Source organism: Protopterus annectens, chromosome 16.part0 (assembly GCF_019279795.1).
Source record: "Protopterus annectens isolate FY-2018-M chromosome 16.part0, PAN1.0, whole genome shotgun sequence".
NCBI classification, from domain to species: Eukaryota; Metazoa; Chordata; order Ceratodontiformes; family Protopteridae; genus Protopterus; species Protopterus annectens.
This window is the reverse complement of record NC_056750.1, coordinates 701824852-701839795: the sequence shown is the minus strand read 5'-3', so window position 1 is coordinate 701839795 and position 14944 is coordinate 701824852. Positions and strand designations below refer to the sequence as shown.

The following is a 14944-nucleotide window of genomic DNA, read 5'->3' as shown; positions in this document are numbered from 1 at the left end:
CTGGAAGCACTTATATCACTAGAAGATGTAGATGTCTGTGCAGGCACAGAAACGTGGTTTAAGGCCTCAGAAAGTACCCCAGACCTGCAAGGCTACAATGCCTGCCACACCTTTAGACTGCAAAAGGAATGTGTGAAAACCAAAGGAGGTGGTGTTTTAATCTATATTAGAGATAAATGCACCTCACATCTAGTTAGACTGGACAACTCCATAGAGTTACTCCAGGTCCAGGTTACAGTGGGTAAGACCCACATTCAAGTCCTAGCCAGTTATAGATCCCCCTCCATGGGTCATGGAGGAAACGCCGAGAGAAGAAGGGAGCCACTTTTGAGATTTTAAGTATTTTTTCTCTGTTTATTTGCTAAGTTTTTCTGCACAGCTGCCTAGTTTGAGCATTTTCTGGCTTGTTAAACTTGATTTCTGCATTAGTAGCTGTATTTAGAGCATAACCAAAAGTTGTTTACTGAATTTCCTGTTTGCACTTAATTTTAAATCGTTTTTTTCTCAAAACTTGCATATTTTCTGTCCTTGACCTAGCACTCTTGTGTGGGGTCATTTACTGCACTATTATAACTTGATATTACCTGTGAACCTCTGCTATCTCTGAAAAAACAAAAACAAAAAAAAAATCTTGCTTTTTCCCACTTTTCTGAGATTTAAAAAAGTTCAGTTACAGGCTTGCTGTTTCCTGAACTGTTTGTAAGTTTCTGTGAGGCCATTTTTGCTTGGGCTAAAGGAAAGTCTCTCTGTTGATCAGTGGCAGTGAATAACATTGAGCAGTTTCCCTGCCCCCGTAGGAGTGGTTACTGACTTGAAACTGTAGTTTTATTGGCCAACAGGGGTCATTTCCAAAACTCCTTCATCTTCCTCTCTTAAAACCTAGTTGCCTCGTGGTTTTGGCATCTTTTCAGGCTTGTTGGCTGTTGGTGAAGCACCCACCAAGAGGAGTTACTGAGTTGAAACTGTAGTTTTATTGTCCGTTTTGGGTCTATTCCTGCTTCTTTCCAGCCCCTGCTATCAAGCACGCTTTAACGTGCTTTAGCGCGATTTAGCGTGGAGTTGCCACTAGAGCAGCATCGGGCAGCGCCAGTTTAACAAGGTTAAACTTTTTCTGGCTCCATAAAGTCTGTTCTTCAATTTTTCCCTTAGAACTGCTCTGTTAGAAACCTAAACAGTTTACACCTTCACTAAAAAGCGCAGCACTTGTTCCTAATTGCTTTTTCTTCTCAAAAAGCTCAGCACTTGTCTTAAAACCATATCCCTTGTCTTATAAGCATTTTCTTTGCAGGTCAAGCACTCCTATATTATACAAATCCCTCACTTGCAAACCCCCCAGGAGTGCCCACTTCCCTGCTAAGCCCTCTACTTTTCTGTCTCATACCAACTCATAATTCTTTCTAGCATGTCGAAGGGTCAGATGCTGGTGTCCTCTCCTGCCCAGTTGGTGAATCTACAGAATTCTGAGGCAATGTTACAATTGCCTCATGTACACAGACAACCCCCTCCTCCTCCCACATAACACTAACACTTGCGAGAGATGCAGCTATTTAGCCAAACTGGAGGCTGAGCTCTCTCAACTCAGGACTGGCAAGACCAGGCAGGAGGAGAAGGCAACTACACACACCACAATACAAGTCTCACATAACTCAACCACACCATTGAATCAAACACATAAACACACTAAGACATACTCGGAGGCTCTGAGTAAAAATTTACCTAAACAGCAAAGGCCTCCAAAGCAGACACCCAAGCAACTGCAAACTCAAGACACCACACAAACAACACATAAAAAACAAAATCAGTGTGCAAAGCAGTCACTGCCCTTAAGGCCAAATACAACACCAAACATACTTGTCATAGGTGACTCCATAGTCAGACACACTGACGTCCCACTCACCAGGCTGAACAAGGAGAAGGTCACGATTAAGCTGCCTATCGGGTGCTAGAATCCGCCACATAACACAAGCACTCAGATCACTCCACGGCAAGTACAAGTATGACACAGTCATTGTCCATGCTGGTGTGAACGACCTGAGATGTACCTCCCTGGACTACATGAAAAGAGACATAGAGGAGCTCTCTGATTATGTAGCCCAGGCAGGTATGACCCTGACCCTGAGCAGTATCCTTCCTTCACCACGAATGATGCCACAATATAGTGACAAGATGATCAGCTTTAACAATTGGCTTAATTTCTGGTGTCATTCAAAGGGGATCCAGTGTCTGTCTGCTTGGGATGACATGCTTGACAAGCCACGCTGCGCAAGGGACGGCTTGCACCTGTCACCCTGGGATTCCGGATATTGGCCAAGGCTCTTGCCACCCCCATAGTGCCTTTTTAGGCAAGGCTCAAATTCTAAACCTACAACCCTAGAAAACAAAAATGGGAAGAAACTAAGGGTAATGCTGCTCAATGCCAGAAGTCTAAATCTCAAAATGCACGCACTCGAGGCCCTTCTCAGTATGGAGAACATCGATGTCTGTGCTGTGACTGAAATCTGGTTCAAGGCTCCTGAGAGCACCCCGGCACTATCAGGTTTTACCTCATATCATGCGTTCCGGCCCCAAAACCCGGACCATACCACAAAAGGAGGGGTGTATCCATATTCATCAAGGATACCCACACCTCCAGGTTGGTGGCTACGCCGCGAAGCATTGGAAACCATCCAGGTGCAATTAACCATAGGCAAAACTGCTCTACAATTTGTAGCATGCTACAGGCCACCCTCTCAAACTCAGGAAACCCACACAGCCTTCCTGAAGACACTGGAGGGTATAAATGTATCACCAAACACCATCATACTGGGTGACTTCAACTACCCGAATATAGACTGGGAACATTACTCAAGCCCCAACTTTCTAGCCCAAAGGTTCCTGGAGTTCATAAATTCAAATGCCATGGAACAACTAGTCACCATCCCCACAAGAGGAGAAAATATACTAGATCTCATCATCACAAACATGGGGACAAAATGCTCCACACGAAGTATATCCTCTTTGGTGAGATCAGATCATAAACTAATCTCACTAGAAATCCACATCCCGCCCCCACCCCAAACAAAAAAGACCACAGTGAAGAACTTCTCTAAAGCAAACTTCACACTACTCAAGACAGGTGTGGAATCATCAAGGCCCCCGAGCCAATGGAAACCACAACCCAAGCTGCGGAAGCCCTTACAAATGCCTTCTATGAACACCTTCAGGACTGCATGGATCAGGCAATCCCAAATAAAACCAAGACTCTTTCCACCATGGGCAAACATCCAGTCTGGTGGACTCCAGCCATAAACAAACTTTACAATAAGAGGAGAAAGCTATTACATGATAGAGCAAAATCCCAAAAAGGGAAGGCATTTTTGATCAGTACTAGCAAGAAACTACGATCCCTCATAAAATCATCCAAGGCCAACTTTGAGAAAAAAATTGCCATAGATTCAAAAGACAATCATAAGGCCTTCTTCAGCTATGTCAGAAACCTGGGTGGAAACTCCCAGATATGCTCAGAATTAGTCCAAAATGATACAAAAATCACTGAACCCACAGACATTGCCAACATACTGGCAGACAGGTTCAGCACAAATTTCACCCCCTCTCCCCCCCAAAAGGAGAGATAACTATCCCTCCCAGACATCTCAAATGCGCAGGTGAAAGCTGCTCTCTCTAAAGCTAAAAACACAGCATCAATGGGACCGGATGGTGTCCCTGGCTGTGTGCTACATGAACTCAATGAAGAACTAAACCCGCACATAAGGCAGCTATTTAATCTTAGCCTTACCACAGGATATGTGCCCAAGGAGTGGCATACGGCAACTGTGGTCCCACTCCACAAAGGCGGTGCCTCTACGGACCCTGGTAATTACCGCCCCATAAGCTTAACAAGCCTGGTCTGCAAAGCTATGGAGAGGATCATAATGGAACTCATAAACAAGGACATAGGGGACTAGCAGACCTTGGACCCAACCCAGTTTGGCTTTGTCAAGGGCAGATCTTGCCTTTTGAACTTGGTCGACTTCTTCAAAACAGTTACCAAGGCCATTGATGAGGAAAGGCAGTCCATACAGCCTACCTTGACCTTGCAAAAGCTTCGACACAATACCCCACTCAGGTATCATAGAAACTTACCAGCTTAAATGTAAACCCATATGTCACAAGATGGGTTGAAAACTGGCTAAAGGACAGAACCCACAGGGTTAGAGTTGCTGGAGCCATGTCAGACTCCAAGCCGGTCATAAGTGGTGTCCACGTGTGTGTCAGTCCTTGGCCCCATGTGTGTGTGATTGTTCTCTGTAGGAATAGTTCACCTTACTCTGTTAGTTGAGGAGTTAGGCTGCATGCCCATGAACTGGGTGCCAAATATAATACTAATGCAGCACAGAGTGAATCCTATACTACTAGCTGGTGCCAGTAACCTTATAGTAACATGGCAGATGCAGTGATATGATTCCTGTTTCTGGAGTGTATATTAGGGAAAGACAAGAGTAAATTTCCCCAAGCTATCACAGCAATATACATTAACCTATTATGAAAATATAAGCTTCAAATGACATCTGTAGTGGATGCATTTGTTAGTAACCCTCCATTGTTTACAACTTTGGCTATATGTTTCTTCAGAGTAGGTAATATACTTGTAGCTGATATTAATGTTTTTGTCCAGTTAGTCAAAGAAGTGAGTAAGACATTGTGAAGGATCACTTCTGTTTCCGGCATTCCAGGAGGGTCAGAAATACAGCTACCGGTACCTTCCATTCAAAAACTAGCATTGTTTAGAACAGTACAATGGAATTGTCTGCAGACAACAACCCAGCTTGTTCACAGAGAGCATATAGGTAAACATATACATCATGTCTGCAGAATAGGCCATTGACTTACCATCTGCCCAGACAAACCAAAATGCACTGCTCTTCTGTTTTTATCTCACTGTCTCCTGCACCGTTGAAGAGAACCCTAGCTCAAATAGTCTCTGCAAGCAAAGAAATTAATCAGTACCATAGTACAAATTATGAGACTCAGTAGTGAGACACATGGATGTCCCATTCACCAGGCTGGACAAGGAGAAAGTCACAGTCAGCTGTCTGTCCAGTGCCAGGATTCGCCAAATCACGCATGCACTCAGGTCTCTTAGCAACAAGTACCATTATGACTCTGTCATAGTTCATGGTGTGAATGACTTGAGACATACGTCACTGGACTATATGAAGAGAGACATAGTCGAGTTCTGTGAGTATGTTTCCATGGCAGGTATGTCCCTAGTCTTGAGGAGCAGACTACCCTCACCTAGAATGATCCCACAGTATAAACAAAAAAATGACAAATTTCAATAACTGGCTTAGTTTTTGTTGTCATTCCAAGGGGATCCAGTTCTTGTCTGCCTGGTAAGCCATGGTCAACAAACCTCGCTGCTTTTGTCAAAGATAGTTTTTGCTGGCAAAGGCTCTTGCCTCCCCCATAGTGCCTTTTTAGGCAAGGTATAAAAAACAACATTACCAATCTAAAATTAACCAGTCAGAACAAAATAATGGTCATGCTGCTAAATGCTAGGAGTTTAAACCAAAAAATGCAGTCCCTGGAAGCACTTATATCACTAGAAGATGTAGATGGCTGTGCAGGCACAGAAACGTGGTTTAAGGCCTCAGAAAGTACCCCAGACCTGCAAGGCTTCAATGCCTGCCACACCTTTAGACTGCAAAAGGAATGTGTGAAAACCAAAGGAGGTGGTGTTTCAATCTATATTAGAGATAAATGCACCTCACATCTAGTTAGACTGGACAACTCCATGGAGTTACTCCAGGTCCAGGTTACAGTGGGTAAGACCCATATTCAAGTCCTAGCCAGTTATAGATCCCCCTCCATGGGTCATGACAACCATGAAACCTACTTACTCAAACTGAAGACAACCCAGATTTTATAGAACACACTGGTTATTGGGGATTTCAATTATCCCACCATCAAGTGGGAAACCTAATCTAGCCCAAACTCACTAGCACAAAAGTTCCTTGACTTTGTGAATTCAAATGCCCTGGAGCAAATTGTCCATACCCCGACAAGAGGAATAAACATTCTAGATCTGGTCCTCACCAACATGTCAAATAGGTGCACTGCTGCAACCGCTGGACACTCATTAGTGAAAACTGACCACAAATCAGTCACCTTTGAAATTATACTAACACTAGAACTCACAAAGGGTAAAATCAGACGAAAAAACTTCACCAAAGCAAACTATACCCTCCTAGGTGAAGGTATAAATGCATTCCAAGCCCCACCCTAAGTTGAAAGTGGTAACTAAGCCAAGCTTACACTAAAGCCCTGTACAATCCCTTGCATAGGTGTATAAACTCGCAGTACCAGACAGAATCAAAGCCAGAGCCCCAAGTAAAATCCAGCTGCCATGGTGGACCTCCAGCATCAACAAACTCTACAATAAATGCAAAAGGTTTCTGTCCAAGAAAACAAAGGCAAGGACCCAACAACTGAAAAGCACCCTCATCAACCTTAACAGGCAAATAAGACAACTTGTCAAATTGTTTAAGAGCTCCTTTGAAAGAAACCTAGCAAGTACTGCCAAGGATAACCATAAGGCCTTTTACAGCTATGTACATAATATAAAGGGTAAGACCCAAGCATGTGTAAAACTAGCAGGAAGTGGTATGATACACACTGACCACACAGAGATAGCGAACCTGCTAACAGATAGGGTTGGTGAAAATTTCACTCCCTTATCCCCTCCTAACTTACAACAAACCCTCCCCCGAACTCCCCCACCACCACCTTACATATCTGAAGAGCAGGCCCTCAAAGCCCTGTCCAAGGCAAAGAACATGGCCTATAGGGGACCAGATGACATCCCAGGCTGTCTTCCTAACAAGCGAAAACATGAACTAACATCATCACTACGTACTCTTTTCAGTCATAGCCTAACCACAGGGTTTGTTCCTGCAGAATGGAGAACAGCTACAGTTATTCCCCTCCATATAGGTGGCCTACCAACAGACCCAGGGAATTACAGACCCATAATCTTGACCAGCCTCATCTGTAAGGCCATGGAATCTATCACTATGGACTTCATAAATAAAGACATAGGTGACTTCCAAACCCTGGACCCTACCCAATTCGGCTTCATGAAGGGCAGATTCTGCCTGTTAAATTTGGAGAATTTCTTTGAATGTGTAACCAAGGCCACTGATGAGGGCAAATCTGTGCACACTGCATACTGTCAAAGGCTTTTGACACAATCCCACATTCAGGCATTACCGATAAACTTAGTAAACTGAATGCAAATCCCTTCATTGTAAGAAGGGTTTCCAACGGTCTCACAAACCAAACACACACTATCAAAGTGGGAGACTCCACATCGACCAGCAGACCTGTTACCAGCAAATGCCACAGGGGTTAGTGCTGGGCCCCCTGCTGTTTGCTATATAATGCTCAGAAGTTCAGATCAAAACTAAAGGGTTGTGGCTGACCATGTTTGCAGACGACTGCAAACTAGGTACAATCATTGAATCCCCAAATTATGTCGGTATACTTCACGATGGTCTCACACAGACCAACAACTGGTGTATTACTCATGGTCTCAAACTGAATGCAAAGAAATGCGTTATCATTCCATTCGGCACAAACAATGTCCCCTCAAACTATCAAATCAATAACAATAACCTAAGTACTCATGAAGTGGTAAGGGACCTGGGATCACAGGTTGACCATGACCTTAAGTTCAGCCACCACATGTCTACCATTGTAAGGAAAGCTTTCCACGTAGCTCACTTGATTAGTAAAGGCATTGCCTCAAGAGCAAAAGAAGTTATAACTCCCCTATACTCGGCACTTATCTGGCCCATAACTGAGTATAATGTCCCGTTCAGTATGTACCATACTAAGCAGCTACAGCAATTAGAAAGACCTCAGAGTTTTCTAACAAAGAAGATTAAGGGACTCCAGCTTGTGTCTTACATGTACAACTAAAATCCCTGTCACTATACTCCGTATCATATAGACTTCTTAGGGGAGACTTATGCCTGGCCTACAGAGTAACCTAAGACCCAAACCTAATGAACTTACTGCATATCCATAAATCAAATTAGTCTAGAGCTACTCATTCCAGGGACTTAAATATGGTCTGTGACTTAATTAGGAAATGCTGGAGGGACATATTTATCTCCTACTGACTGCCACATCTTTGGAATAGGCTACCAATTCATGTAAAACAGAGCACCTCTATGACACTGTCCAAGAGGATCCTGGTTGAGTGGATGGGGCACCATCAATTCTTACTGAGGATAGCACACACAACCCTCCTGGACATGGACAGTCATCATCCAATGCAATATTGGGTACTGACTAGCATGTCTGTGGTACTACTTTGGGATGAAACAGCTAGGTTTAGAATGACCTCTGGGTCAATAGCCTAGTAATGTCCTATGATCCTGTGAAGTGTTTACACAATGCTACGGTATTTTGTCAGTCAGAGTAAAAATGCGTTGCAAACTAGCATAGTAATATATTTTAAAAGTACAAACATACAACTTTTCTTTGTGTTTGATATTTTGAATTATACAACCCTCTTCATAAGCACAATAACTAACTATTAGGAGGACTATTGTAAACGGTTTTATCCTCACTTCCAGGGGTCGTATTAAAAAAGCCTTATTTTGCCAGTGAGCATTCAATCATATATTTTCAGTATGTGGCCCTTGAGTCTCTTATTGCCTAATGACAAAGCTTGCAAACCAAGACAGTTAACTCTAATTACAGGATGGCAATCAGAATTCAAATTCAAGTGATCTTTCTGGTTAGAGGCACTGCACAATAAAACTACTGTGAGTACACACGGTGCAGAAAACAGCAGTAGTTATTGAAATGGGACACTACATAATATTTCTAAGGTTTGTAGAAGGGAAAATTCAATCCGGTGGTATGTCTTAATATAAGAAGCAGCCAGCAGTATTAAAAAAAAAACAAAGAACAACAAAATAAACCACTAAAAATGAAACTAAACATATCAATACATTATGAAAATGAATATTTATTATATGTCACACAAAAAACATTTTTTCCATAGAGAATTGCAGATAAAGGCTTAGGATAAAACTGCTTCATTGCTTTTTTCACTGTAGTGGTATATTACATACCTCTCAACTGTACAGATTTTCGCAGAATGTCCAGATTTTTGCCTTATATTTTTGGCCCGTTTTTCATAAAATTGTGTTTTTTTGGTAAATTATTGGCAAGCCATTAAAGACTAAAGAGAGAAAATAATTACAGACCCTTGAGTTTCAGACTTCATACCCTTCAGAAAATTCATGCTAACACAAAATGTGTTATTTTATCTACTTTCTAAGTTTGTAAGAGCAATATTTAAAAATTGCCTCTATTTGTAGTACTTGGTCCCCCCTATTATTTATGTCTTTGTTCAGAGTTCTTGCTGTAAGAGGTTGAGAGGTATGATTTAGTACAACTACAGCAAAAATTCACTCTCAGGTACTTCTTTTACAACATCTGTAGGAACATTATAGGTTTATAGGCAGATACTAGGCTATTGAACTCTATGGATCTTAAAAAGCCTACCCTTACATTCTTTTGGTAGTATTAGTGTTTAATATGCAATTTCTGGAAGCATGCAAGAGATGAAGAGCCCGCTGCTGGGCACTGGATCTACTTTGCCCAAACAGAAAACAAAGATTTGGTATATTTTCTGTTTTCCAAATCAATATTTTTGGCACTTAGGTCATGATATATTTTACATAACCTCCTATATTGTTGAATCAGACTAGACTGGCAGATGACTGTCTTTGTGTCTGTTTTAACCCGTACCAGGAATATGAGCATTTTACAAACTAAAATATACAAACACAGACACACACACACACACACACACACACACACACACACACACACACACACACACACACACACACACACACACACACAAACACACAATCATTGCTTAATTATCCTCAATATTCAATAAAGCCTAAAAGAAAACATGATTGATTAGATGGTTTATTTCTGTGTGTTTGAGAAATATGTGTCCAGTATTCTGATTCTGACTTGACTGTACTTGTACTGTGTCAAAATTCACTGTAACATGCACACGGTGGATCTCTTTTATAACTTATGCTGGTATTATGATTTAAGAAAACAATTCCAATGCATTTTGAATGCTGCCTATTTTTCTTGTACAAGTTTGCATAAGTCCTCCATACAGTAGTACAACAGCAAATCTCCTCCCATCACTGTGTAGCAGTCACTGCATCCCTAAACATTCCAACTTAAGTGGGCATCTCACACTGGTGACTTGCTGTATCCCTTTGTTTTTCTCTGTTCTCTCCTTTTTTCTTGTCACTTGACAAGAGGAATTCAGATATTGCATTGCAGGATCTGACCCAGTCCTGCCATCACACCATACTCAGAATTCTTTATTGATTCTTTGCTACTGTCTTGAGTAGAAGCCTTACTGTTGATCAGATGACTGGCTTCTTGCTGGAGAACTTAGAACTAGCTCAATGTACTGCAGTACACTGTTGTTCTTTAGGTATGATAAGGTAGTAGTACTGCAGCTTAACAAGTTTATACGATTATTATTACTAATACTGTTGCTACTATTACTACTAGTACTACCACTATTACTACTAGTAACACTACTAGGACTACTAATACTATTATTAATACTGTTACTACTATTGCTACTACCACTATTACTAGTAGTACTACTATTACCACCACTACTACTATTAGTAAAAATTCTACTATTACTACTGCTACTACCACTACTACTAGCAGTACTATTATTACTAGGACGACTACTACTACTATCACATATCCATGAAAGAAATCTATAGATTCCAGTAACAAAAATGAATCACTACTACAAATAGAAAGTCACACACTTACTAAAGCTGAAGGAAGAAAATAAAATCTTTTGTGTACCCACATAGTGCTATAATTCCTATGCAGCTGTCATTTCCGATATCTTCCACTCATCCCAAACTTCTCTGAATCTTTCTATTGATCTACAGTGTACCACCTCCCGTGGCAAGTCATTCAAGGACTTCAATTACGTTTCAGTAAAAAAAGTGATTATTTGCAACCAAATATTTTTCTACTCTGTTGATGGCAAATGCGCTGGTATGCATCTAGTTCTGGAGTCTGCTGAACCCCCTGGTCCATTCACTGAACCTGGATCCCTGGAGTCTGCCCCAGACAACTTCATGTGCACTGCAGCTAACCAGCATCAGGCCTGTAAGGCCAAATTAGTGGCCTAGATTACTACTGCTCAATATTATATCTTCCTCAACTCCCTGGTGGACAGGTGGTTGCCTTCTGCTGCATATGTTCCCAAACATGTCTGAAAGCAAGCATTTTCAGCATCCTTCAAGTGCAAAAAAAAACTATAGCACAGGCTTATTACATCTAACGTTTGGAAGGAGGGGTAGGAGCTGTCCTCTATGTAGCTTTCTCCCCCTGGAAGTGAGGCAGGTGGCCACATTCCCCTCATTCCTACTTCCCCCATACTGTACCTTTTAGCTTCTTGTCCAGTAACCAGCCTGTCTTACTGACACCATGGTTAGGAGCAAAAATCCATGTGAGCTGCCTGGTCAGTCTACTAGGTGCCAGAAAGAGATTGTGGGCCATGCAAATAAGATTAAAATTTGGAGAGGTTCATTCAAGTCAGACAATTTATTCACATTACAATAATATGTACCAAACATTTAGTACTCCTGCTAGACCAAAGCAAATTGGGGAGACAGACTCGCTGCTGTAAGATGGATATCTGGCTGGAATCTGAATGTCTCTACTTTTCAGAAAAGACTGTGTGAAATTGTAAAAGGCAGAGCTGATTTCAATGACAGGCTTTAAATATTTATCTACTGTATAGGATTTAGTTTGCTTATCACTTGTGCAGCATATATTTTTGTTTTTCAGTAAAATGAATGTATGCAATTTAAATATTCAACTAATAATATTTTTTTAATTTTGTTTTCTACAGACAGGACTGCCTGCAAAAGCTACTTGATTCTCTTGTTGTCAGACTAACCTACAAGGTAAGAGAAGACTTTTGATAGAAAACAAAAGATGAGCATGCAGTTGCCCCACCCCCACCCCAAGCAAAACAGTTTATAATATTATAAAATAAAGATGATAAAATAATCTTAATCCAAGAAGATGAAAAATTATCTGATATGGCAAATTGTGCTTTCATTCAACTCTGTTCATGACGGATGAACTTAATTTCTCCATTGTGGTATATTGGATTGTTTCAGCAGAACATACCAGAAAATCATGGCATTGTTTTTTTTTTCAGAATGAAATGGGTACAAAATCTGTATCAGCTATCCTGAGTTAAATAGTTTGGTAGAGTTTACTGTGGGTGACTTTCACCTACCTCACAAAGAGTGAAATACCTAGAAGTAGCAGAAAGGAGTATTTTTTCAGCCCAGACAAAAAATTATTTGTAATTTAGTTGAGTCATACTGAGAACAATCTGTTACTGCTAATTCTGTCAACATTTGGAGCAAGTGACTATATCTTAGTATATGTAAGTAAATTATGCTGCCTAGTGGGAAAAATACATTTAAAATTTCTTTCTTTCTTATCCAACTAACTTTTTTTTTATCATGCTTATATAGACTGGTCCTAATAACTCTTGTCAATGTCAATGAATGTAAAAGTAGCGCCTTCTGATGCGGTGTCTATATATTACCAAAGCACTTCCCTCTCTTTCTCTCTGTCTAGACTAGCAGAGATCACTCAAACGGAGTGAAATACTCTGTTTCTGTATGTTGTGTTAATATGTATGTACTAAGATATTTATTTCTCATAAAACACTCACAAGGTTTTTGAGATCAGAGTATTAATGACATGCAATACAGAATTAATATGTGCTTGTGGGACAGTCTATGTTGGCGAGACCTCTTTTCGGTTTAAAGAGAGGATCTCAACAATGGTTAGTGTTTTTTATTCAATGAATATATATTATTGAACATATTGGTTCCCACCAGTTGTATTTAAATACCTGGATTAATTGGTTGCACTATACACTACAGAGGTTCTTTTTGGAGTGAAACCTGGATCGCATTTTGTAGTGCCAGCCGTCTTAATAAACTGTGTTTTGGTCCTTGCACTACAGCAGTGTTTGGTGCTGTCTTTTTATTGCAGAACTTTGCATTTTAGCTTTTTGCTTGTTCCTTGTACTGTCTTTTTCAACAAATAGACACTACATCAATATAAATAGCTCTGGTGGAAGTGTTAGCAACATACGTTGCCCATAGCAATGAGCAGAAATTACTCGTTTGTTTTAATTTAAATGACAGTTGAAGCAGTAGATATCTGTGGGACTGGATCTTGATTGATAAGGCATTAGAAACAAATAGTAGTACAATACAGGATGCTTTTAGTGGGAAAGAAATATGTATGCTGTCAGGGAATGGGAAAAGGTCATTTATACATAATTAATAACTGACTCGGTAAGACAGCATGGGCTATTATGTGTGTGTTTTTAAAACCAGCTGAAGTACAATAGTATAGTCCGAAAATTTCAGTCACATGATTACATGTGATCACAAAGGATAAGCACAATAAAAAAGTAATTATTCTTAATTTTTCCTGGTGATGAATGGAGGGGGAGGGTCATACGATACTCTATGTCTGAAAACAGTTGTTTTCTACTGTCTCTTGATCACATTTACACTCACCTCTCTGGCTTGTCTGGAGCAGACTATGTGTGGGGTGTGTGTGTGTGTGTGTGTGTGTGTGTGTGTTTGAGAGAGAAAGAGAAGCAAGATGAAATAGATTATTGTGAACAGGAATTATTACACCTGATAAGCAAATATACTTTATCAGAAGGAACAAATTCTAGAGGAACAGTTATTGTATCCCATTCATAAGAAATCAGCAGTTGGACCCATAGCAACAAGTTTCTGGTAAATCCAACAAAATCTAATCTCATTGTGTTAATCAAAATGGCAATAATGGTAATACCCTACCAAACAGCAAAGAGCAAACTTTTCTTGGAGTAATCTTAAATCCCTCTGTTATCTTCTCTAAGCATACAGATACAGTAACTAACAATACCATCACCTATCTCATGATATGGTATAGAAATTCCCATCTTCGTTCATCTGATGCACGTTAAGCCATGGAGAGAAATGCACTCAATCCTAAAATTGATTATGGCCTCCCATTGCTAACTTTGCATTCCTGCTCTAACATCTACAGATTGCAGACTATTGTTAATAAGATATGCCATTTGCATTTCTCACAACTTCTAATAGTCAGCACTGTGGCTTTCTGTAAACCTTTAATTGGCTTTCTTTAAAAAGCAGAGCCACTATTCTTCTAAGCTCTCTCATTTTCAAAATTTTGCTACAGGGCTATTATCCCCCACTTAAACTTAAACATCACATGAGGCAGCAGACTTACACCCTGAAAGGAAATATGTACCCAAACATTTCTTTTGTCAGACCATGTTTTAAAAATTATAATTGGTGAGAAATAGTTATCAAAAATAGGCACTGCTATTTGGCATGGACTCCCATCCAAAACTCAAGCAACAAAAACATTGCAGGTCTTCAAGACAAAATTAAACGAATACCTGTCGAATGAAGCAGTCTGTTCTTATTTTGTTGACAAAGGTTAAACATATTTATTATCCAAATACCTCCTCCAAAATATTTACGACTTGACATCAGTTATGACAGTCTGAATGTGCTGTTAGCTATTCTTCAGTTTTCTATCTTACACATTTTATGACTGTATATGATACTGTCCTGTATTGTAACTTATATTTCCAGTACATTTTTTCATATCAGTTCAGTATGTAAATGTATAAATGTCTACCTGCCTTGTGGCCTGGGTTGTTGCTGGAAAAGTTCTGTAGACCAGAAAACTTAACTAGTTCTTAAACTGCAATAAACAAATATCCAAATATGGTATTCAGAAAATTTTACTA

At 40.3% G+C, this 14944-nt stretch overlaps 2 protein-coding genes across 4 annotated transcripts in view; one reads left to right on the top strand and one right to left on the bottom strand.

Moving 5' to 3' along the window:
- LOC122790335 (zinc finger protein 239-like) overlaps positions 1 to 14944 on the bottom strand; it is a 1358627-nt gene that overhangs the window by 108163 nt on the left and 1235520 nt on the right. The window lies entirely within an intron of this gene.
- LOC122790332 (myosin-7) overlaps positions 11969 to 14944 on the top strand; it is a 96664-nt gene continuing 93688 nt past the window's right edge. Inside the window, exon 1 of the mRNA XM_044057852.1 lies at positions 11969 to 12038. The gene's annotated coding sequence lies outside the window, so the exon portion shown is untranslated. The remainder of the gene's footprint in view (positions 12039 to 14944) is intronic.